This window comes from Scyliorhinus torazame, chromosome 16, assembly GCF_047496885.1.
Source record: "Scyliorhinus torazame isolate Kashiwa2021f chromosome 16, sScyTor2.1, whole genome shotgun sequence".
In the NCBI taxonomy this organism is placed as follows: Eukaryota; Metazoa; Chordata; class Chondrichthyes; order Carcharhiniformes; family Scyliorhinidae; genus Scyliorhinus; species Scyliorhinus torazame.
In genome coordinates, this window is record NC_092722.1 from 12,573,930 (window position 1) to 12,597,819 (window position 23,890).

Consider the following 23,890-nt stretch of genomic DNA (forward strand, 5'->3'; position numbering starts at 1 on the left):
AGTCGGCTGCTGACTTCCGGGTGCGGCGATGACCAGCTAAGTCGCACGTTTCGGCAGCTCCCGGTGGAACGGACTTTTGGGCTCTTAATAGGAGCCCCAACGGCAATTTTAACGGCTAAAAACACTGTGCGGTAAACCAGAAGGGAATCCCCCCTAGACACGGATGGAAAAAGGAGAGGAAAGTGGCCGGATTGCGGTGGATCCTTTAGAGCAGCGGCAAGGAAGGCAAGCACAAACCAAGATGGCGTCGGAAGGTGGCAGTTTAATATGGGGCCCTGAACAACACGCGTTCTTGAAGCGCTGCGTGGAAGAACTTAAAAAGGAGATGAAGAAGGAGCTGTTGGCCCCGATATTACAGGTGATTGAAGGGCTAAAGGATGAGCAAAAGACCCAGGAGCAGGAGCTTCGGGTCGTGAAGGCAAAGGCTGCCGAGAACGAGGACGATATACAAGGCCTGGTGGTGAGGATGGAGATGCACGAGGCACACCATAAAAGGTGTGTGGAAAGGCTGGAGGTGCTGGAGAATAATGCGAGGAGGAAGAATTTAAGGATACTTGGTCTTCCCGAGGGTGCAGAGGGGGCGGACGTCGGGGCATATGTGAGCACGATGCTGCACTCGTTAATGGGACCGGAGGCCCCGACGGGTCCGTTGGAGGTGGAGGGAGCATACCGAGTGATGCGCGAGGACCGAGGGCCGGAGAGATTCCCCGAGCCATAGTGGTGAGATTTCTCCGATATAAGGACAGAGAGATGGTCCTCAGATGGGCAAAGAAAACCTCGGAGCAGTAGGTGGGAGAACGCGGTGATCCGCGTATATCAAGATTGGAGTGCGGAGGTGGCGAGAAAGAGGGCGAGCTTTAATCGGACCAAGGCGGTGCTTCATAAAAGGAAGGTCAAATTTGGAATGCTGCAGCCGGCAAGACTGTGGGTCACACATCAAGGGAAACACCACTACTTTGAAACGGCAGATGAGGCATGGACATTTATTGTCGAAGAGAAATTGGAATAAGTGGGTTATAAAAAAGAACGTTTGAGACAAAGTGGTGGGGTGAATATGGGGGGCGAAGAGTGGGGAAAAGGGGGGAGAGATGATTTTTAAGCTGTTAATCCTGCGACCCTGTAACTTTTCTCTCTTCCCCATGTTATGGGGGAGGGAGGGAGGGAGGTGGAGGAGCTGGGGGCATCGGCCATTGGGGGCGGGGCCAAAAGGGAAGCGCGGGCTTTGTTCCTGCGCTATGATAATTATGGCGGGAACAGGGAAGCAGGAAGGAGGGGGCGTCGCACAGTGCGAGCCGAGGTCACGGGGGGAAGCCGAGGTCGGCCAGAGTTTGCTGACTTCTGGGAGCAACATGGGGGGTGCAATTACGCTAGTGAGGGATCTAGCGGGGGGGTGGGGGGGGGTTTAACTGGGTTGCTGCTGCTGGGGAGAAGGGGGAGCTGGTATGGGGTGGGGTGGGCGGGGCGGGGGGGGCGCCGCCTGGGGGGGACACAGCTACGTGGGAACCGGGTGAGGAGCTGGATTAAAAAAGGGGATGGCTAGTCGACAAGGGGGGGGGGGGGGGGGGGTAAAGAGCCCCCCAACCCGGCTGATCACGCGGAATGTGAGAGGGCTGAATGGGCCGATAAAGAGGGCACGGGTACTCGCACACCTAAAGAAACTTAAGGCAGATGTGGTTATGCTGCAGGAGACGCATTTGAAACTGATAGACCAGGTCAGACTACGCAAAGGATGGGTGGGGCAGGTGTTTCATTCGGGGCTAGATGCAAAAAACAGGGGGGTGGCCATTCTAGTGGGGAAGCGGGTAATGTTTGAGGCAAAGACCAGAGTGGCGGATAGTGGGGGCAGATACGTGATGGTGAGTGGCAAATTACAAGGGGAGGCGGTGGTCTTAGTGAACGTATATGCCCCGAACTGGGATGATGCCAACTTTATGAGGCGCATGCTAGGACGTATCCCGGACCTAGAGGTGGGGAAGCTGGTAATGGGTGGAGATTTTAACACGGTGCTGGAACCAGGGCTGGACAGATCGAGGTCCAGGACCGGAAGGAGGCCGGCAGCAGCTAGGGTGCTTAAGGACTTTATGGAGCAGATGGGAGGAGTAGACCCCTGGAGATTTAGTAGACCTAGGAGCAAGGAGTTTTCGTTTTTCTCCTATGTCCACAAAGTTTATTCACGGATAGACTTTTTTGTTTTGGGAAGGGCGATGATCCCGAAGGTGACGGGGACGGAATATACGGCTATAGCTATTTCGGATCACGCTCCACATTGGGTGGACTTGGAGATAGGGGAGGAAAAAGAACAGCGTCCACCCTGGAGAATGGACATGGGACTATTGGCGGACGAGGGGGTGTGCTTAAGGATGAGGGGGTGTATTGAAAGGTACTTGGAACTCAATGATAATGGGGAGGTCCAGGTGGGAGTGGTCTGGGAGGTGCTGAAGGCAGTGGTTAGAGGGGAGCTGATATCAATCAGGGCACATAAAGGAAAGCAGGAGGGTAGGGAACGGGAGCGGTTGCTGAAAGAACTTCTGAGGGTGGACAGGCAATATGCGGAGGCACCGGAGGAGGGACTGTACAGGGAAAGGCAAAGGCTACATGTAGAATTTGATTTGCTGACTACGGGTAATGCGGAGGCACAGTGGAGGAAGGCACAGGGTGTACAGTACGAATATGGGGAGAAGGCGAGCAGGTTGCTGGCCCACCAACTGAGGAAAAGGGGAGCAGCGAGGGAGATAGGTGGAGTGAGAGATGAGGAGGGAGAGATGGAGCGGGGAGCGGAGAGAGTGAATGGAGTGTTCAAGGCATTCTATGAAAGATTATATGAAGCTCAGCCCCCGGATGGGAGGGAGAGAATGATGTGTTTTCTGGACCAGCTGGAATTTCCTAAGGTGGAGGAGCAGGAGAGGGTGGGACTGGGAGCACAGATTGAAATGGAGGAAGTAGTGAAAGGAATTCGGAGCATGCAGGCGGGGAAGGCCCCGGGACCAGACGGATTCCCAGTTGAATTTTATAGGAAATATGTGGACTTGCTCGCCCCGCTACTGATGAGAACCTTTAATGAGGCGAGGGTGTCAGAGGTGTTGTATGTAAATTCTGTAACAAGATGATTTAAAATGGATGAAGGATGTAGGGATTAAAAATCAAGCTCATGAAAATCTGTTGTCAAAGAATTATGATTGGGTGGCATTAACCGTGGATCGTTCAAGGTGCCAACTTTCAGATGCAACGTTAAACTGAGGACCCTGTGGGTGTAAATGATTCTGTGGCACTGTTTCAAAGAAGGACAGTGGAGTTCTCTCTAATGTCCTAGCTCATGTTTATCCCTCAGCCAACATCACAAAAACCCGGTTATCTGGTCATTATCACATTACTGTTTGTGGGATCATACTGTGCACAAAATGGCTGCTGTATTTCTGACATTACAACAGTGAGCAGAGTCTTCCTCAATGGTTCTGCAGCTCAACACACACACACACACACTAATAGTGTTAACCTGGTACATATCTCCTTCTTCACAATCTCTTCCAGCCCAATGATCTCCTGAAATCTCTGAGCTCCTCCAATTTGGCCACTCCCGCACCTCTGATTGCCTCCGCTCCGACGCTGGAGGTCCTGTCTTCAGCTGCCTGGCCCCTGAGCTCTGCAATTTACTTTTTATTCAATAAATTTAGAGTACCCAATTCTTTTCTTTTCCAATTAAGGGTCAATTTAGCGCGGCCAGTCCACCTAACCTGCACAACTTTGGGTTGTGGGGGTGAAACCCACGCAAACACGGGGAGAATGTGCAAACTCCACACGGACAGTGACCCGGGGCCGGGAACGATCCCGGGTCCTCTGTGCCGTGAGGCAGCAGTGCTAACCACTGTCCCACCGTGCTGCCCAAGCACTGCAATTCACACCCTAAACATCCCTGCCCGCCACACCCCCCCCCCCCCCCCAAACCTCTCCTCTTTGAAACATTTGTCGGACGGTTGTGAATTCAAGTCCTCCTCCACTTCACTGGGATTATTGGTCAGCTCACTGGAATTCCTGAATGTGCCCATGTGATGTTGCAATGCACATGAAGCTGTGGATGACCTTAACGTGCTGCAGCTTTTTTATGAGGAGGTCGAGAAACATATAGAATAGATCTTAGAATTTATAGATCATAGAATTTACAGTGCAACGGGAGGCCATTCGGCCCATCGAGTCTACACCGGCCCTTGGAAAGAACACCCTACCTAAGCCCACACCTCCACCCTATTCCCGTAACCCAGCAACGCCAATTAACCTTTTTGGGCGCTAAGGGACAATTTAGCACGGCCAATGCACCTGACCTGCACATCTTTGGACAGTGGGAGGAAACCGGAGCACCCGGAGGAAACCCACGCACACACGGGGAGAATGTGCAGACTCCATACAGACAGTGACCCAAGCTGGGAATTGAACCTGGGACCCTAGAGCTGTGAAGCAACTGTGCTAACCACTGTGCCCCCTGTTCTGAACCGAACCAATAAGCTTTTTGTATTTCTATGCTGTATTTTTAAATACTTCCTCCTCGGAAATCTCGGCTTACATCTCAGGGCTGTTCTGCTGGAAGGTGCCATTTTTCAGTTGAGAAATCAAAGTGATTCATCGGAATGTAAAAGATTCGATGGCACCATTTCGCTGAAGAATGATCCCTATTCTTCTGAGTCTCAGAATAATGCAGAATCACAGAATTGTTACAGTGCAGAAGGAGACCATTCAGCCCATCGCGCCTGCACCGGCTCTCAGAATCAGCATTATAACTTAGTGCCATTTTGCTGCCTTCTCCCCCTATACCCCTGCACATTGGTCCTTTTCAAATAATCATCTAACGCCCCCTTGACTGCCTCGACTGAACCTGCCCCCACCGCACTTCCAGGCCGAGCGTTCCAGACCCCAACCACTCGCTGTGTGAAAAAGTCTGTTTTTCCTCACATCACACTCGCCTCTTTGGCAATTCACCTTGAAGATGTGCCCTCTCACTCGTGATCCTTTTGCAAGCGGGAACCAGAGGGCGAAAGATTATCCTTCAGCCTACTTTAATAAAGTAGACTTTCTGGCCATCACCAAATTGCTGCTTGTGGAGGCTTGCTGTGCATGGTTTGGCTGCTTTGTTTCCTCCATTACACCATCATCACAGCTCAAAAGCACGTCATTGGCTTTGGAATGCCCTGAGGTTGTACGAGGTGCTATACAAATGCAAGTCTTTCTTCCTTCTTCAATCTCGCCTTAAAACCTACCTGTTCGACAAAGGTTTTGGCCACCTGTCCTAATAATGCTTTATGTGGCCCAGTGTCACAATTTGGTTTGAGAAGTGCCTCGAGACATTTGGCTATGTTTAGGGCGCTGTGTAATAATAATAGCTCATTGTCACAAGTAGGCTTGATTGAAGTTACTGTGAAAAGCCCCTAGTCGCCACATTCCGGCACCTGTTCAGTGAGGCCGGTACGGGAATTGAACCCGCACTGCTGGCATTGTTCTGCATTACAAGCCAGCTGTTTAGCCCACTGTGCTAACCAGCCCCATATAAACGCAACTTTTCATTGTTTGTACGGATCAGAAAAGGTCCCCAGCCCTGATTCCTGGTTAGTGCTCAATTTGTTGCTTCTAGTCAGATCAGGAATACTGGGAACCAGCCCCTGCCCCCCACCTTTCCACCCCAATCCAGACCCATATTCAAAATGCCCTCGTGTGGTCTATCCTTGGATAAGGACAGGATGTTGCTGCCTTTGCAGTCAAATAGTCGCCTGGCTTTCACTGTTCGCCTGGGCTGCAGAGCCAAAGCTTTGGAGGGCAAACCCACACTGTAATATAATTCCCGGGAAGAGTCAGCGCTTTCTGGAGAGTAATAATAATAATCTTTATTATTGTCACAAGTCGGCTTACATTAACACTGCAATGAAGTTACTGTGAAAGTCCCCTAGTTGCCACAATCCGTCGCCTGTTCGGGTACACTGAGGGAGAATTCAGAATGCCCAATTCACCTAACAGCACGTCTTTCGGGACTTGTGGGAGGAAACCGGAGCACCCGGAGGAAACCCACGCAGGCACGGGGAGAACGTGCAGACTCTGCACAGACAGTGACCCAAGCCGGGAATCGAACCTGGGATCCTGGCGCTGTGAAGCAACAGTGCTAGCCACTGTGCTATGCAACACCTCGCAGTTTTATTTCAAGGTTGGAGGGCTCACAATGTCCTTCTCCACCAACCCCACCCCCCCGCCCTGTATTCCTACGAATTCCCGACGCTCGAGGAGAGAGGGAATGCGAGGGACCTTCAGCAGGGAAGCACCATTTGAAGGGGAGGGTTTGGGGTTGTTGCCAGCAGAGAGGACAATCTTCACCAAGAGGAGGAGACAGGGGCCCATCATTGTGTTATGTTTCTCCACTTTGAACCCATTCAAGCAGAATGCAGAATCCCGTGAGAGGCTTTTTCGTGGCAGTCAATCTCCCTGTTCGCAGCAGGAGAGGAGGTTAGAATTGAGATTTGTTTTTGGGGAGTGGTGCTGGAGTGACGAGGCTGGGATTGGAGTGCCTCGGGGAGGGGCTGGCTGGGTGGAGCTCAGCCATAAATCCCCTGCTCAGATTTATCATTTTCCAGCCTGTCTCACTCTAAATTGACATTTCGCTATGAGGCAGATGAACAGGTTCACTCTCTCTCTCTCTCTCTAGGGGGATGACTGACAAGTGAACAGGGTGAGGTCAGAATGGGCCTCATGACCGAAACTGTCTAATGAGGCTGACGTTCTGAAAGGTTTCACTGCACAAGGTAGATCTGCAGTGTCAGCTCTGTGCTGGGAACTCCTCAGCCACACGGAGGTGTCTATTCTCAGCTTTGTGTCTGTCTAGATGTCTGTCATTTTTTTCTCCCTCCAAACCAGCCACCCTTCACCCTTTCACAGGGTCAGACCCAGCCAACAACCACCCACTCACTCTGTTCTTCAGAGACACAGTTCTACCTCGGGTCAGCCGCCTGTTCATCCGTGCGATAGTCACGTCGAGCTTGCACGCGGGTTGAAGTTGGCACATCCTCCCCGTGCCTGCGTGGGTCTCATCCCCACAACCCAAAGATGTGCAGCAGGTTTCCTCCGGGCGCTCCGTTTTCCTCCCACAAGTCCCGAAAGACGTGCGTGTTGGGTGAATTGGACATTCTGAATTCTCCCTCAGTGTACCCGAATAGGCGCCAGAGTGTGGCGACTGGGGGTTTTCACAGTAACTTCATTGCAGTGTAATTTAGTAAGCCAACTTGTGACAATAAAGATTATTATTATGTACACATGCATGTAGACACTTTCATACCATACACATATACACACACAAAAACACATACACATGTGTACACACTCATACACATGCATGCACATACACATGGATGTACACACAGGCACAGGCCATACAAACACACATTCATGCACGTGTACACATAAACACATGAACGTGCACGTGCATGCACACACATGGGCACACACACATACACACAAACATGCACATGATTCATGCATGTGCATGTGTACACACAGACACAGACACGTACACACAGTCAAGGATGTTGAGGATGATGGCCAGACCTTGGTCTACAGTCCTTGCTGGAATCAGTGATCTCACAGGTCAGTTAGTGACTCAGGGACCTAGTTCCTGCTACATGGATCTTTGTGATTCAGTTCCTATGCGAACGGAACAACCCTCTCCCATTCCATCAGGGGAGTTCCGAAGCAAAGTAATGGAGTATAATTCAATCAGTGGGGAAGGAAGGGAGTTTACAAGAACCTTAATATAGCACCGCATCATTTTACATGAAACCATTAAAGCACTTCGCAGATAACAAAATACCTTCATGTTGGTTAAATGTTAGTCAAGATACCAGCTCAATTTCCTTTTCTTTTTTGAATTGTGCTATGTGATCTATAAGAGCCTAAACAAGCAGCCAGGTTATTGGTTTCATATCCCTTCTGAAAACAAGTGTCGACCAATGCTACCCAGAAGTACCAGCCTTGTTTATGTGTTCAAGGTCTCATAGAATCTGATGAGCCATCAATTAATCACAAGACGAGTAGTGAATGAAACCGAGGCTTTAATAAGCTAAACAGGAAGCCTCCTGGCCTCTGATCCGAACTGGGGCAGGGCCGGAGGTCAGCCACCTTTATACCGAGCCCGAGGGGAGGCGGAGCCATCAGGCAGTGGTTTACCACAATACATGTAGTACAGTAACAGTTTACCACAATACATATAATATACTAACAGTGGTTTACCACAGAATCCCTACAGTGCAGAAGGAGGCCATTTGGCCCATCAAGTCTGCATGGACCCTCTGCGGGAGCTTTGCTCTGTATTGGCTGAAATGTTACGCTGTGAATGTAGTGCCCGAGCTTTAACATACCATCCAGGAACCCCATGCAATTGGCTGGAGCTACAGTTTTAGAGCCTGCAAACATTATTCTATCTTGATATTAATCGAGAATAAAATACACCACAATGTTGTCGAATACAGAGGCATCACTTGATCCTCAGAAGGCCATTGAATGCTTAAAAAAGAGAATGGCACCAGGCCAGGGTGCAAACCCAATCAAACTGCTCAAGCATGGCAAGTCCCATCCAGTACCACACGTTTCTAACCTGCTTTGTCTCGGGATAGTCGGCTCCGTTCCACAGGAGACGCTTGATGCAAAATAAAATCATCACATTATACAACAGAGTAGACTTCAACCACATCTCACTCCTCAGTGTCACAAGGAAGACCTTAGCTCGGGTCTGAAAAGACTCCGAAAAAACTGAAAAGACTCCATCTCCTTGTGGACTGTGTGTTCCCGGACTCACAGCACGGTTTACATCTACCGTGGGCATGATCTTCCCCATAGACCAGCTAGAAGAGGAGTGTACGTAACAGAGGATACCTCTTTCCTTCCATGGGCCTCACTGTGGCATTTGACACTGTCAGCAGAGCCAGAAGCTTTGGAGAAAAATTAGTTTCCCGCCAAACATCCTGGGCGGGATTCTGTGATCCTGAGGCTAAGTGTTGGCTCCGTCGGAAACGCCGTCGCGTTTCTCAACACGGCCTCAGGATCAGCAATTCTGGCCCCTACAGGGGGCCAGCACGGCACTGGAGCGATCCTTGCCACTCCAGCTGCTGATCCTGGCGTGAACTGGGCACCGTGGGGTCCGCGCATGCGCAGCCTCCCCGAACAGGCACCGGAATGTGGCGACTAGGGGCTTTTCACAGTAACTTCATTTGAAGCCTACTTGTGACAATAAGCGATTTTCATTTCATTTTCCTTTTCATTTCATTTCAGTGGCACTGCTTCCAGCGCTCGCACGCGCAGTGGCTTCCTTCAACGTGCCGGCCCCGCGCAACATGGCGCAGGGCTACAGGGGCCGGCGCGGAAGAAAGGAGGCCCCCAGCCAGAGAAGCCGGCCCGCCGATCCGTGGGCCCCGATCGCGGGCCAGGCCACATCGGAGGCCGCCCCCGGGGTCGAACCACCCCCCCCCACCCCCCCCACAGGCCGCGCCCAGACCCTTCCACGCCGAGGTCCCGGCAGCTGAGAGCAGGTGTGAACGGCGCCGGCGGGACTCGCCATTTTTGCGATGGCCACTCGGCCCATCCCCGGCCGAGAATCGGTGGGCCGGCCGCGGAGAGCATCCCCCGACCGGCGCCGCGTCGACCACTCCAGCGCCAATTCCCTGCTCTGCAGAGAATCACGTCCCGGCGTCGGGGTGGCATGGCGCGCTTCTCACCGGTCGCGGGGATTCTCCAGCCCGGCCCTGGGCTGAGAGAATCCCGCCCCCGTATTCTCACCTGCTGATGACATGCGCTGTATAGCTTGACCGCACAACTCCCGACAGTTAGAGAGTGAAGAATGGAGTGAAAGAGGGCTGAAAGTGGCCTAGCCCCCACTCTGTTTTGACACCTTCTCCTGAGATTCGCCATCCTGAAGACATGGAAGGAGTTATCTCACGCACTAGATCAGGTGACGAGTTCGACATTGACTCAAAGTGAAGACAAAAACCCATGATGTCCAGATCAGACAACTCTTCTCCAGTGAAACTGCTGCATTAGTCATTGCGGAAATTCAGCTATAAAAATGCAGTCTGTCTCTCTCATACCTGTACCCTATCTTTCCTGACACTAAACATCGGGGAACTATGGTCACGGGGCAAGGTGTTGCATCTTCGCCTCTGATCATACCAAACAACACAAAGGTGGTACAAAGGTGCACCAGGAGAAGGCGAACCATCTGAAATGGATTGTCCACCTCATGCCCATCATCTCTCATAGATGGAAAGATGCCAGTGAAACAAAGGCGACAGGTTAACATCCAGCCTTGACCACAAGGAAACCAATAAAAACCAGCTTGCAGAGTAGATGCTTGACATGACATTCACATTCTAAATATAAACTGTATATTGTAAGATTAGTGCAGCCCCTCAGGGTGTCATATATTATACTGAAACAAACCGAACAGCACTGCATGTTATGTAATGTCATATTTGAACAGGTGCATAATGCAATTTTACAAATTTTATGAAGCTTTTTTGAAAAAAACAGTGACTGTGCAATCCCAAACTTTGTAACTGCACTTTTAATGTCCACCAGCAGGGGTCCATCAAAACCAAACGGTTAATGTGGTTAACCTCCCCGGGCTGTATCCGACCTCCTTTCCAACATAGTTTGCTTTACAGGGAGAACAATATTCAGAATTTGTATGGCGTCTTACACCGGATGGAATCTTCTGTTGCCCCCAGCAACGGCGATCGTGGTCGGTGGGTGGGTGGGTGGGATTTAATTTGGCGGCGGCCAAAAAATGTGTTTCCCAATACGGGGGTACACTGTTGGAATTTTGTATTCCCGACTTTCAAATGTGGGTCCGACTTCCTGACGGACAATTGACGGGAACCCCATGTCAATGCGTCAGCGGGTCGTGCGTGCTAATTAAAAGGCCCCCCCCCCCAACTCGCCGGAATTGCTTTCGCCCACGCCAGCGAGAGGTTAGAACGTTCAACTTTACCACGGTACGTACGTAAATCGCGTTCACCTGGCGAACTTCACCTCTTCCGTGACTTTGTGGTCAGCAGATGTGGGGTGGGGGGGGTGGGGCTCTGGTGGAGTGTGTCTTAGGGAGTGGGGTTGATGTTGTCGATGGTGGGGTGCTGGAGCGAGAACTCAGGGTACTGTTGATATGAGGGAACAGTCACGGTTGGGGGGGTGGGGGGGGGGAGGAGGCTGGCATGTGGTAGGGAGGCAGGTCCAGGCTGAGAGTTCGGTAGGTGAAGGTCTTATCGGGAGGGACGAGACAGGTGACTCTGATAACAGGAGGGGGTAGAATTCGAGTGGGCACGAGGACAGTAACAGGCGTCAACTCTGAGGGGAGGGAAGGAATGTGGAGGTGGATTGTGATAGGCTCCAGGGTAAAGGGGAAAGGTTGAATAGTGACAGAGGAGAAAGGAATAGCGATATTACAAGTGGCCAACTGAAGGGACACCCTAATAATTATGAGGCAACTGGATGTCAAAGATACTCGTTTCTGTTCTCTCTATAGTGGAGCCGGCATTGCAGCAGTTTTGGTCCTGACTCATGGGTCTCGTAACGTCGAGACCCCAGCGAGGAGTGGGGTCGCCCTTCATTCCGTGCCATTGGCTGCAGTCAGAGGCAGGCAGGGGGGTGGATGCCTCCCAGGAGCGCGGCTGGTGGACGTCAGAAAACCCCGACTTCCAAACCTCCATCGTCCTGGGTGAATGGTCTTGCGGAGGCCTTGTCACCTGCTTGCTGACGCTGAGATAGAGAAAACCCTGGAAAGGACACGCTCACTTAATGCATCGCTTCACTTCGTTCACACATCCACTGTAGCATCAATGGTGCAGGCTGCAGTCAGCCCGACAGTAACTCTCATCCAGGCGAGGAGAAGGAGTGTCCATCAGTGGTTGGTACAGGGCCTGGAAGAGAAGGGGCCTGAGAGGCACGAGGCAGCGAGGTCTCTAGCAAGTCAAGGTGCTGATAACCAGGACCCACTGTAATGGAAAGCAGCTGCCCAATTATGGGTATATCACTGGTGGTGGTCTTATCTACAAATGAGTAAAAAGTAATGTCGGATGCGGCCTTGTATGCCCCAGACTGTGGTTGCTCACATCTGCCAGTCTCTCCAGTATGAGCTTTGGCAGCAAGGACCCCAGAAGAGCAATGTGCAACTCCTGGCCTGCAACGAATGAATGGATATCTGGGTGCTGATAAATATGACTCCAGGACTCTTGACCTATGAGGTAATGGCGGCATGGGTAACTTCCTGTCTGTCCCGCCAAGCGTCTTGCTGATAGATCATTAATGAGCTGAACATCGATCATAGAATCCCTACAGTGTGAAAGGATGCCATTCAGCCCATCCAGTCTGCAACAACCCTCCGAAACTGCACCCTACCGAGGCTCGCAATGCCACCCTATCCACATAACCACATCTAACCTTGCTCAAGGAGCAATTTATCATGGCCAACCCGACTAACCTGTGGGAGGAAACCGGAGCACCCGGAGGAAACCCACGCAGACACGGGGAGAACGTGCAGACTCCGCACAGACATCCGAGGTCGAATTGAACCCAGGTCCCTGGCGCTGTGAGGCAGCTGTGCCCAAAGCACTGGGCCACTGGGCCACCCTGACATCCCACATGTACAGCCATTCCACCACCCAATAGGAATCACACCGCCTCTCCCACCTGCCAACAGGTTTCAGCTCCAGAATGGAAGATTCTGCCCACAAACAAATTTCCAGCCAATAAGGTGCTTTTGAAGCATTGCAGATAATGAAGCAATCACTGTGCAGATACCAAGCTCCAACAAACAGCAATGTGATCATCACTAGATAATCTGTATTGGTGAACTTGAGGAGAAGAGAGTGAGAAGCTGGGAGAGAGAGAGGCAGAGAGAGTGAGAGAGGCAGAGAGAGAGAGAGGCAGGGAGAAAGGCAGAGAGAGAGGCAGAGAGCGAGAGGCACAGAGAGAGAGAGGCAGAGAGGCAGAGAGAGAGAGGCAGAGAGTGAGAGGCAGAGAGAGAGAGAGGCAGAGAGAGAGAGAGGCAGAGAGAGAGGCAGAGAGTGAGAGGCAGAGAGAGAGAGAGGCAGAGAGTGAGAGAGGCAGAGACCAAGAGGCAGAGAGTGCGAAACAGAGAGCAAGAGGCAGAGAGAGAGAGCGGCAGAGAGAGAGGCAGAGAGTGAGAGGCAGAGAGAGAGAGGCAGAGAGAGAGAGAGGCAGAGAGTGAGAGGCAGAGAGCGAGAGGCAGAGAGAGAGAGGCAGAGAGAGAGAGAGGCAGAGAGAGAGAGGCAGAGAGAGAGAGGCACAGAGAGAGAGGCAGAGAGAGAGAGAGAGGCAGAGCGAGAGGCAGAGAGAGAGAGAGGCAGAGAGAGTGAGAGGCAGAAAGTGAGAGACAGAGAGCGAAAGGCAGAGAGAGAGAGGCAGAGAGAGAGAGAGAGGCAGAGAGAGAGGCAGAGAGAGAGAGGCAGAGAGGCAGAGAGGCAGAGAGTGAGAGGCAGAGAGAGAGAGAGGCAGAGAGTGAGAGGCAGAGAGCGAGAGGCAGAGAGAGAGAGGCAGAGAGTGAGAGAGGCAGAGAGAGAGAGGCAGAGAGAGAGGCAGAGAGAGAGAGGCAGAGAGAGAGAGGCAGAGAGAGAGAGACAGAGAGAGAGAGGCAGAGAGCGAGAGGCAGAGAGAGAGAGGCAGAGAGCGAGAGGCTGAGAGGCAGAGAGAGAGAGAGAGGCAGAGAGAGAGAGAGAGGCAGAGAGAGAGGCAGAGAGCGAGAGGCAAAGAGAGAGGCAGAGAGAGAGAGGCAGAGAGAGAGAGGCAGAGAGTGAGAGGCAGAGAGAGAGAGAGAGGCAGAGAGAGAGAGAGGCAGAGAGAGAGGCAGAGAGAGAGAGGCAGAGATTGAGAGGCAGAGAGAGGGAGGCAGAGAGAGAGAGGCAGAGATTGAGAGGCAGAGATTGAGAGGCAGAGATTGAGAGGCAGAGAGCGAGAGGCAGAGAGCGAGAGGCAGAGAGAGAGAGGCAGAGAGTGAGAGGCAGAGAGAGAGAGAGGCAGAGAGTGAGAGAGGCAGAGAGAGAGGCAGAGGGAGAGAGGCAGAGGGAGAGGCAGAGAGAGAGGCAGAGAGCGAGAACCTGAGAGTGCGAATCTGACAGCGAAAATCTGAGAGAGAGAATCTGTCAGCGAGAATCTGTCTGCGAGAATTTGAGAGCGAGAATTTGAGAGCAAGAAGCAGAGAGCGAGAAGCAGAGAGCGAGAAGCAGAGAGCGAGAATCTGAGAGCGGGAATCTGAGAGCGGGAATCTGAGAGTGAGAATACAAACAGAAAATGCTGGAATCATTCAGCAGGTCTGGCTGCATCTGAGAGGGAGAAAGATGTTTCAAATCATTCCAAAGGAGAGTACCTTGCCTCACAACGGTAACTCTGCAGATACTGTCAGCCCTGAGCGAGAATCTGGGAGTGAGAATCTGAGAGCGAGAATCTGAGAGCGAGAATCTGAGAGCGAGAATCTGAGCGAGAATCTGAGAGTGAGAATCTGAAAGCGACAAGCAGAGAGCGAGAATCTGAGAGTGCGAATCTGAGAGCGAGAATCTGAGAGCGAGAATCTGAGAGCGAGAATCTGAGAGCGAGAATCTGAGCGAGACTCTGAGAGTGAGAATCTGAGAGCGAGAATCTGAGAGCGAGAATCTGAGAGTGAGAATCTGAGAGCGAGAATCTGAGAGTGAGAATCTGAGCGAGAATCTGAGAGTGAGAATCTGAAAGCGACAAGCAGAGAGCGAGAATCTGAGAGCAAGAATCTGAGAGATTGAATCTGGAGCGCGAATCTGACAGCGCGAATCTGAGAGCGAGAATCTGAGAGCGAGAATCTGTCAGTGAGAATCTGTCAGCGAGAATCTGAGAGTGCGAATCTGACAGCGAGAATCTGAGAGCGAGAATCTGAGAGTGAGAATCTGGAGCGCGAATCTGACAGCGCGAATCTGAGAGCGAGAATCTGAGAGCGAGAATCTGTCAGTGAGAATCTGTCAGCGAGAATCTGAGAGTGCGAATCTGACAGCGCGAATCTGAGAGCGAGAATCTGAGAGCGAGAATCTGTCAGTGCGAATCTGACAGCGAGAATCTGAGAGTGAGAATCAGAAAGCGACAAGCAGAGAGCGAGAATCTGAGAGCAAGAATCTGAGAGATTGAATCTGGAGCGCGAATCTGACAGCGCGAATCTGAGAGCGAGAATCTGTCAGTGAGAATCTGTCAGCGAGAATCTGTCAGCGAGAATCTGAGAGCGAGAATCTGAAAGCGAGAATCTGAAAGCGAGAATCTGTGAGCCAGAATCTGAGAGTGCGAATCTGACAGCGAGAATCTGAGAGCGAGAATCTGTCAGCGAGAATCTGTCAGCGAGAATCTGAGAGCGAGAATCTGAAAGCGAGAATCTGAGAGCGAGAATCTGAGAGCGAGAATCTGAGAGCGAGAATCTGAGAGCGAGAAGCAGAGAGCGGGAATCTGAGAGCGAGAAGCAGAGAGCGAGAGGCAGAGAGGGAGAAGCAGAGAGGGAGAAGCAGAGAGGGAGAAGCAGAGAGGGAGAAGCAGAGAGGGAGAAGCAGAGAGCGAGAAGCAGAGAGCGAGAAGCAGAGAGCGGGAATCTGAGAGTGGGAATCTGAGAGCGAGAATACAAACAGAAAATGCAGGAATCACTCAGCAGGTCTGGCAGCATCTATAGAGGGAGAAAGATGTTTCAAATCAAAGGGTCTTCATTCCAAAGGCGAGTACCTTGCCTCACAACGGTAACTCTGCAGATTCTGTCAGGCCTGAGCGAGAATCTGAGAGCGAGAATCTGAGAGCGAGAATCTGAGAGCGAGAATCTGAGAGCGAGAATCTGAGAGCCACAAGCAGAGAGCGAGAATCTGAGGGCGAGAATCTGAGAGCGAGAATCTGAGAGCGAGAATCTGAGAGCGAGAATCTGAGAGCGAGAATCTGAGAGTGAGAATCTGGAGCGCGAATCTGACAGCGCGAATCTGAGAGCGAGAATCTGAGAGTGAGAATCTGTCAGCGAGAATCTGTCAGCGAGAATCTGTGAGCCAGAATCTGAGAGTGAGAATCTGAGCGAGAATCTGAGAGTGAGAATCTGAAAGCGACAAGCAGAGAGCGAGAATCTGAGAGCAAGTATCTGAGAGCCAGAATCTGGAGCGCGAATCTGACAGCGCGAATCTGAGAGCGAGAATCTGTCAGCGAGAATCTGTCAGCGAGAATCTGTGAGCCAGAATCTGAGAGTGTGAATCTGACAGCGAGAATCTGACAGCGAGAATCTGAGAGTGAGAATCTGAGAGCCAGAATCTGGAGCGCGAATCTGACAGCGCGAATCTGAGAGCGAGAATCTGTCAGTGAGAATCTGTCAGCGAGAATCTGTCAGCCAGAATCTGAGAGCGAGAATCTGAGAGCGAGAATCTGAGAGCGAGAATCTGTCAGCGAGAATCTGTCAGCGAGAATCTGAGAGCGAGAATCTGAGAGCGAGAAGCAGAGAGCGAGAAGCAGAGAGCGAGAAGCAGAGAGCGAGAAGCAGAGAGCGAGAATCTGAGAGTGAGAATACAAACAGAAACTGCTGGAATCACTCAGCAGGTCTGGCAGCATCTGTAGAGGGAGAAAGATGTTTCAAATCAAAGGGTCTTCATTCCAAAGGAGAGTACCTTGCCTCACAACGGTAACTCTGCAGATTCTGTCAGGCCTGAGCGAGAATCTGAGAGCGAGAATCTGAGAGCGAGAATCTGAGAGCGAGAATCTGAGAGCGAGAATCTGAGAGCCACAAGCAGAGAGCGAGAATCTGAGGGCGAGAATCTGAGAGCGAGAATCTGAGAGCGAGAATCTGAGAGCGAGAATCTGAGAGCGAGAATCTGAGAGTGAGAATCTGGAGCGCGAATCTGACAGCGCGAATCTGAGAGCGAGAATCTGAGAGTGAGAATCTGTCAGCGAGAATCTGTCAGCGAGAATCTGTGAGCCAGAATCTGAGAGTGAGAATCTGAGCGAGAATCTGAGAGTGAGAATCTGAAAGCGACAAGCAGAGAGCGAGAATCTGAGAGCAAGTATCTGAGAGCCAGAATCTGGAGCGCGAATCTGACAGCGCGAATCTGAGAGCGAGAATCTGTCAGCGAGAATCTGTCAGCGAGAATCTGTGAGCCAGAATCTGAGAGTGTGAATCTGAGAGCGAGAATCTGACAGCGAGAATCTGAGAGTGAGAATCTGAGAGCCAGAATCTGGAGCGCGAATCTGACAGCGCGAATCTGAGAGCGAGAATCTGTCAGTGAGAATCTGTCAGCGAGAATCTGTCAGCCAGAATCTGAGAGCGAGAATCTGAGAGCGAGAATCTGAGAGCGAGAATCTGAGAGTGAGAATCTGAAAGCGACAAGCAGAGAGCGAGAATCTGAGAGCAAGAATCTGAGAGATTGAATCTGGAGCGCGAATCTGACAGCGCGAATCTGAGAGCGAGAATCTGAGAGCGAGAATCTGTCAGTGAGAATCTGTCAGCGAGAATCTGAGAGTGCGAATCTGACAGCGAGAATCTGAGAGTGAGAATCAGAAAGCGACAAGCAGAGAGCGAGAATCTGAGAGCAAGAATCTGAGAGATTGAATCTGGAGCGCGAATCTGACAGCGCGAATCTGAGAGCGAGAATCTGTCAGTGAGAATCTGTCAGCGAGAATCTGTCAGCGAGAATCTGAGAGCGAGAATCTGAAAGCGAGAATCTGAAAGCGAGAATCTGTGAGCCAGAATCTGAGAGTGCGAATCTGACAGCGAGAATCTGAGAGCGAGAATCTGTCAGCGAGAATCTGTCAGCGAGAATCTGAGAGCGAGAATCTGAAAGCGAGAATCTGAGAGCGAGAATCTGAGAGCGAGAATCTGAGAGCGAGAATCTGAGAGCGAGAAGCAGAGAGCGAGAATCTGAGAGCGAGAATCTGAGAGCGGGAATCTGAGAGCGAGAAGCAGAGAGCGGGAATCTGAGAGCGAGAAGCAGAGAGCGAGAGGCAGAGAGGGAGAAGCAGAGAGGGAGAAGCAGAGAGGGAGAAGCAGAGAGCGAGAGGCAGAGAGGGAGAAGCAGAGAGGGAGAAGCAGAGAGCGAGAAGCAGAGAGCGAGAAGCAGAGAGCGGGAATCTGAGAGTGGGAATCTGAGAGCGAGAATACAAACAGAAAATGCAGGAATCACTCAGCAGGTCTGGCAGCATCTATAGAGGGAGAAAGATGTTTCAAATCAAAGGGTCTTCATTCCAAAGGCGAGTACCTTGCCTCACAACGGTAACTCTGCAGATTCTGTCAGGCCTGAGCGAGAATCTGAGAGCGAGAATCTGAGAGCGAGAATCTGAGAGCGAGAATCTGAGAGCGAGAATCTGAGAGCCACAAGCAGAGAGCGAGAATCTGAGGGCGAGAATCTGAGAGCGAGAATCTGAGAGCGAGAATCTGAGAGCGAGAATCTGAGAGCGAGAATCTGAGAGTGAGAATCTGGAGCGCGAATCTGACAGCGCGAATCTGAGAGCGAGAATCTGAGAGTGAGAATCTGTCAGCGAGAATCTGTCAGCGAGAATCTGTGAGCCAGAATCTGAGAGTGAGAATCTGAGCGAGAATCTGAGAGTGAGAATCTGAAAGCGACAAGCAGAGAGCGAGAATCTGAGAGCAAGTATCTGAGAGCCAGAATCTGGAGCGCGAATCTGACAGCGCGAATCTGAGAGCGAGAATCTGTCAGCGAGAATCTGTCAGCGAGAATCTGTGAGCCAGAATCTGAGAGTGTGAATCTGACAGCGAGAATCTGACAGCGAGAATCTGAGAGTGAGAATCTGAGAGCCAGAATCTGGAGCGCGAATCTGACAGCGCGAATCTGAGAGCGAGAATCTGTCAGTGAGAATCTGTCAGCGAGAATCTGTCAGCCAGAATCTGAGAGCGAGAATCTGAGAGCGAGAATCTGAGAGCGAGAATCTGTCAGCGAGAATCTGTCAGCGAGAATCTGAGAGCGAGAATCTGAGAGCGAGAAGCAGAGAGCGAGAAGCAGAGAGCGAGAAGCAGAGAGCGAGAAGCAGAGAGCGAGAATCTGTCAGTGAGAATCTGACAGCGAGAATCTGTCAGCGAGAATCTGTGAGCCAGAATCTGAGAGTGCGAATCTGACAGCGAGAATCTGAGAGCGAGAATCTGTCAGCGAGAATCTGTCAGCGAGAATCTGAGAGCGAGAATCTGAGAGCGAGAAGCAGAGAGCGAGAATCTGAGAGCGAGAATCTGAGAGCGAGAAGCAGAGAGCGAGAAGCAGAGAGCGAGAAGCAGAGAGCGAGAAGCAGAGAGCGAGAGGCAGAGAGCGAGAAGCAGAGAGGGAGAAGCAGAGAGGGAGAAGCAGAGAGGTAGAAGCGGAGAGGGAGGAGCAGAGAGCGAGGAGCAGAGAGCGAGAAGCAGAGAGCAGGAATCTGAGAGTGGGAATCTGAGAGCGAGAATACAAACAGAAAATGCAGGAATCACTCAGCAGGTCTGGCAGCATCTGTAGAGGGAGAAAGATGTTTCAAATCAAAGGGTCTTCATTCCAAAGGAGAGTACCTTGCCTCACAACGGTAACTCTGCAGATTCTGTCAGGCCTGAGCGAGAATCTGAGACCGAGAATCTGAGAGCGAGAATCTGAGAGCGGGAATCTGAGAGTGAGAATCTGAGAGCGAGAATCTGAGAGTGAGAATCTGAGTGCCAGAATCTGAGAGCGAGAATCTGAGAGCGAGAATCAGAGCGAGAATCTGAGAGTGAGAATCTGAAAGCGACAAGCAGAGAGCGAGAATTTAAGAGAGCGAATCTGAGAGCGTGAATCTGAGAGCGAGAATCTGAGAGCGAGAATCTGAGAGCGAGAATCTGAGAGCGAGAATCTGAGAGCGGGAATCTGAGAGTGAGAATCTGAGAGTGAGAATCTGAGAGCGGGAATCTGAGAGCTGGAATCTGAGAGTGAGAATCTGAGAGTGAGAATTTGAGAGCGGGAATCTGAGAGCGGGAATCTGAGAGTGAGAATCTGAGACGAGAATCTGAGAGCGAGAATCTGAGAGCGAGAATCTGAAAGCGAGAATCTGAGAGCGAGGATCTGAGAGCCAGAATCTGAGAGCGCGAATCTGACAGCGCGAATCTGAGAGCGAGAATCTGTCAGCGAGAATCTGTCAGCGAGAATCTGTGAGCCAGAATCTGAGAGTGAGAATCTGAGAGCCAGAATCTGGAGCGCGAATCTGACAGCGCGAATCTGAGAGCGAGAATCTGTCAGTGAGAATCTGTCAGCGAGAATCTGTCAGCCAGAATCTGAGAGCGAGAATCTGAGAGCGAAAATCTGAGAGCGAGAATCTGTCAGCGAGAATCTGTCAGCGAGAATCTGAGAGCGAGAATCTGAGAGCGAGAAGCAGAGAGCGAGAAGCAGAGAGCGAGAAGCAGAGAGCGAGAAGCAGAGAGCGAGAATCTGAGAGTGAGAATACAAACAGAAACTGCTGGAATCACTCAGCAGGTCTGGCAGCATCTGTAGAGGGAGAAAGATGTTTCAAATCAAAGGGTCTTCATTCCAAAGGAGAGTACCTTGCCTCACAACGGTAACTCTGCAGATTCTGTCAGGCCTGAGCGAGAATCTGAGAGCGAGAATCTGAGAGCGAGAATCTGAGAGCGAGAATCTGAGAGCGAGAATCTGAGAGCCACAAGCAGAGAGCGAGAATCTGAGGGCGAGAATCTGAGAGCGAGAATCTGAGAGCGAGAATCTGAGAGCGAGAATCTGAGAGCGAGAATCTGAGAGTGAGAATCTGGAGCGCGAATCTGACAGCGCGAATCTGAGAGCGAGAATCTGAGAGTGAGAATCTGTCAGCGAGAATCTGTCAGCGAGAATCTGTGAGCCAGAATCTGAGAGTGAGAATCTGAGCGAGAATCTGAGAGTGAGAATCTGAAAGCGACAAGCAGAGAGCGAGAATCTGAGAGCAAGTATCTGAGAGCCAGAATCTGGAGCGCGAATCTGACAGCGCGAATCTGAGAGCGAGAATCTGTCAGCGAGAATCTGTCAGCGAGAATCTGTGAGCCAGAATCTGAGAGTGTGAATCTGAGAGCGAGAATCTGACAGCGAGAATCTGAGAGTGAGAATCTGAGAGCCAGAATCTGGAGCGCGAATCTGACAGCGCGAATCTGAGAGCGAGAATCTGTCAGTGAGAATCTGTCAGCGAGAATCTGTCAGCCAGAAGCTGAGAGCGAGAATCTGAGAGCGAGAATCTGAGAGCGAGAATCTGAGAGTGAGAATCTGAAAGCGACAAGCAGAGAGCGAGAATCTGAGAGCAAGAATCTGAGAGATTGAATCTGGAGCGCGAATCTGACAGCGCGAATCTGAGAGCGAGAATCTGAGAGCGAGAATCTGTCAGTGAGAATCTGTCAGCGAGAATCTGAGAGTGCGAATCTGACAGCGAGAATCTGAGAGTGAGAATCAGAAAGCGACAAGCAGAGAGCGAGAATCTGAGAGCAAGAATCTGAGAGATTGAATCTGGAGCGCGAATCTGACAGCGCGAATCTGAGAGCGAGAATCTGTCAGTGAGAATCTGTCAGCGAGAATCTGTCAGCGAGAATCTGAGAGCGAGAATCTGAAAGCGAGAATCTGAAAGCGAGAATCTGTGAGCCAGAATCTGAGAGTGCGAATCTGACAGCGAGAATCTGAGAGCGAGAATCTGTCAGCGAGAATCTGTCAGCGAGAATCTGAGAGCGAGAATCTGAAAGCGAGAATCTGAGAGCGAGAATCTGAGAGCGAGAATCTGAGAGCGAGAATCTGAGAGCGAGAAGCAGAGAGCGGGAATCTGAGAGCGAGAAGCAGAGAGCGAGAGGCAGAGAGGGAGAAGCAGAGAGGGAGAAGCAGAGAGGGAGAAGCAGAGAGGGAGAAGCAGAGAGGGAGAAGCAGAGAGCGAGAAGCAGAGAGCGAGAAGCAGAGAGCGGGAATCTGAGAGTGGGAATCTGAGAGCGAGAATACAAACAGAAAATGCAGGAATCACTCAGCAGGTCTGGCAGCATCTATAGAGGGAGAAAGATGTTTCAAATCAAAGGGTCTTCATTCCAAAGGCGAGTACCTTGCCTCACAACGGTAACTCTGCAGATTCTGTCAGGCCTGAGCGAGAATCTGAGAGCGAGAATCTGAGAGCGAGAATCTGAGAGCGAGAATCTGAGAGCGAGAATCTGAGAGCCACAAGCAGAGAGCGAGAATCTGAGGGCGAGAATCTGAGAGCGAGAATCTGAGAGCGAGAATCTGAGAGCGAGAATCTGAGAGCGAGAATCTGAGAGGGAGAATCTGGAGCGCGAATCTGACAGCGCGAATCTGAGAGCGAGAATCTGAGAGTGAGAATCTGTCAGCGAGAATCTGTCAGCGAGAATCTGTGAGCCAGAATCTGAGAGTGAGAATCTGAGCGAGAATCTGAGAGTGAGAATCTGAAAGCGACAAGCAGAGAGCGAGAATCTGAGAGCAAGTATCTGAGAGCCAGAATCTGGAGCGCGAATCTGACAGCGCGAATCTGAGAGCGAGAATCTGTCAGCGAGAATCTGTCAGCGAGAATCTGTGAGCCAGAATCTGAGAGTGTGAATCTGAGAGCGAGAATCTGACAGCGAGAATCTGAGAGTGAGAATCTGAGAGCCAGAATCTGGAGCGCGAATCTGACAGCGCGAATCTGAGAGCGAGAATCTGTCAGTGAGAATCTGTCAGCGAGAATCTGTCAGCCAGAATCTGAGAGCGAGAATCTGAGAGCGAGAATCTGAGAGCGAGAATCTGTCAGCGAGAATCTGAGAGCGAGAATCTGAGAGCGAGAAGCAGAGAGCGAGAAGCAGAGAGCGAGAAGCAGAGAGCGAGAAGCAGAGAGCGAGAATCTGTCAGTGAGAATCTGACAGCGAGAATCTGTCAGCGAGAATCTGTGAGCCAGAATCTGAGAGTGCGAATCTGACAGCGAGAATCTGAGAGCGAGAATCTGTCAGCGAGAATCTGTCAGCGAGAATCTGAGAGCGAGAATCTGAGAGCGAGAAGCAGAGAGCGAGAATCTGAGAGCGAGAATCTGAGAGCGAGAAGCAGAGAGCGAGAAGCAGAGAGCGAGAAGCAGAGAGCGAGAAGCAGAGAGCGAGAGGCAGAGAGCGAGAAGCAGAGAGGGAGAAGCAGAGAGGGAGAAGCAGAGAGGTAGAAGCGGAGAGGGAGGAGCAGAGAGCGAGGAGCAGAGAGCGAGAAGCAGAGAGCAGGAATCTGAGAGTGGGAATCTGAGAGCGAGAATACAAACAGAAAATGCAGGAATCACTCAGCAGGTCTGGCAGCATCTGTAGAGGGAGAAAGATGTTTCAAATCAAAGGGTCTTCATTCCAAAGGAGAGTACCTTGCCTCACAACGGTAACTCTGCAGATTCTGTCAGGCCTGAGCGAGAATCTGAGACCGAGAATCTGAGAGCGAGAATCTGAGAGCGGGAATCTGAGAGTGAGAATCTGAGAGCGAGAATCTGAGAGTGAGAATCTGAGTGCCAGAATCTGAGAGCGAGAATCTGAGAGCGAGAATCAGAGCGAGAATCTGAGAGTGAGAATCTGAAAGCGACAAGCAGAGAGCGAGAATTTAAGAGAGCGAATCTGAGAGCGTGAATCTGAGAGCGAGAATCTGAGAGCGAGAATCTGAGAGCGAGAATCTGAGAGCGAGAATCTGAGAGCGGGAATCTGAGAGTGAGAATCTGAGAGTGAGAATCTGAGAGCGGGAACCTGAGAGCTGGAATCTGAGAGTGAGAATCTGAGAGTGAGAATTTGAGAGCGGGAATCTGAGAGCGGGAATCTGAGAGTGAGAATCTGAGACGAGAATCTGAGAGCGAGAATCTGAGAGCGAGAATCTGAAAGCGAGAATCTGAGAGCGAGGATCTGAGAGCCAGAATCTGAGAGCGCGAATCTGAC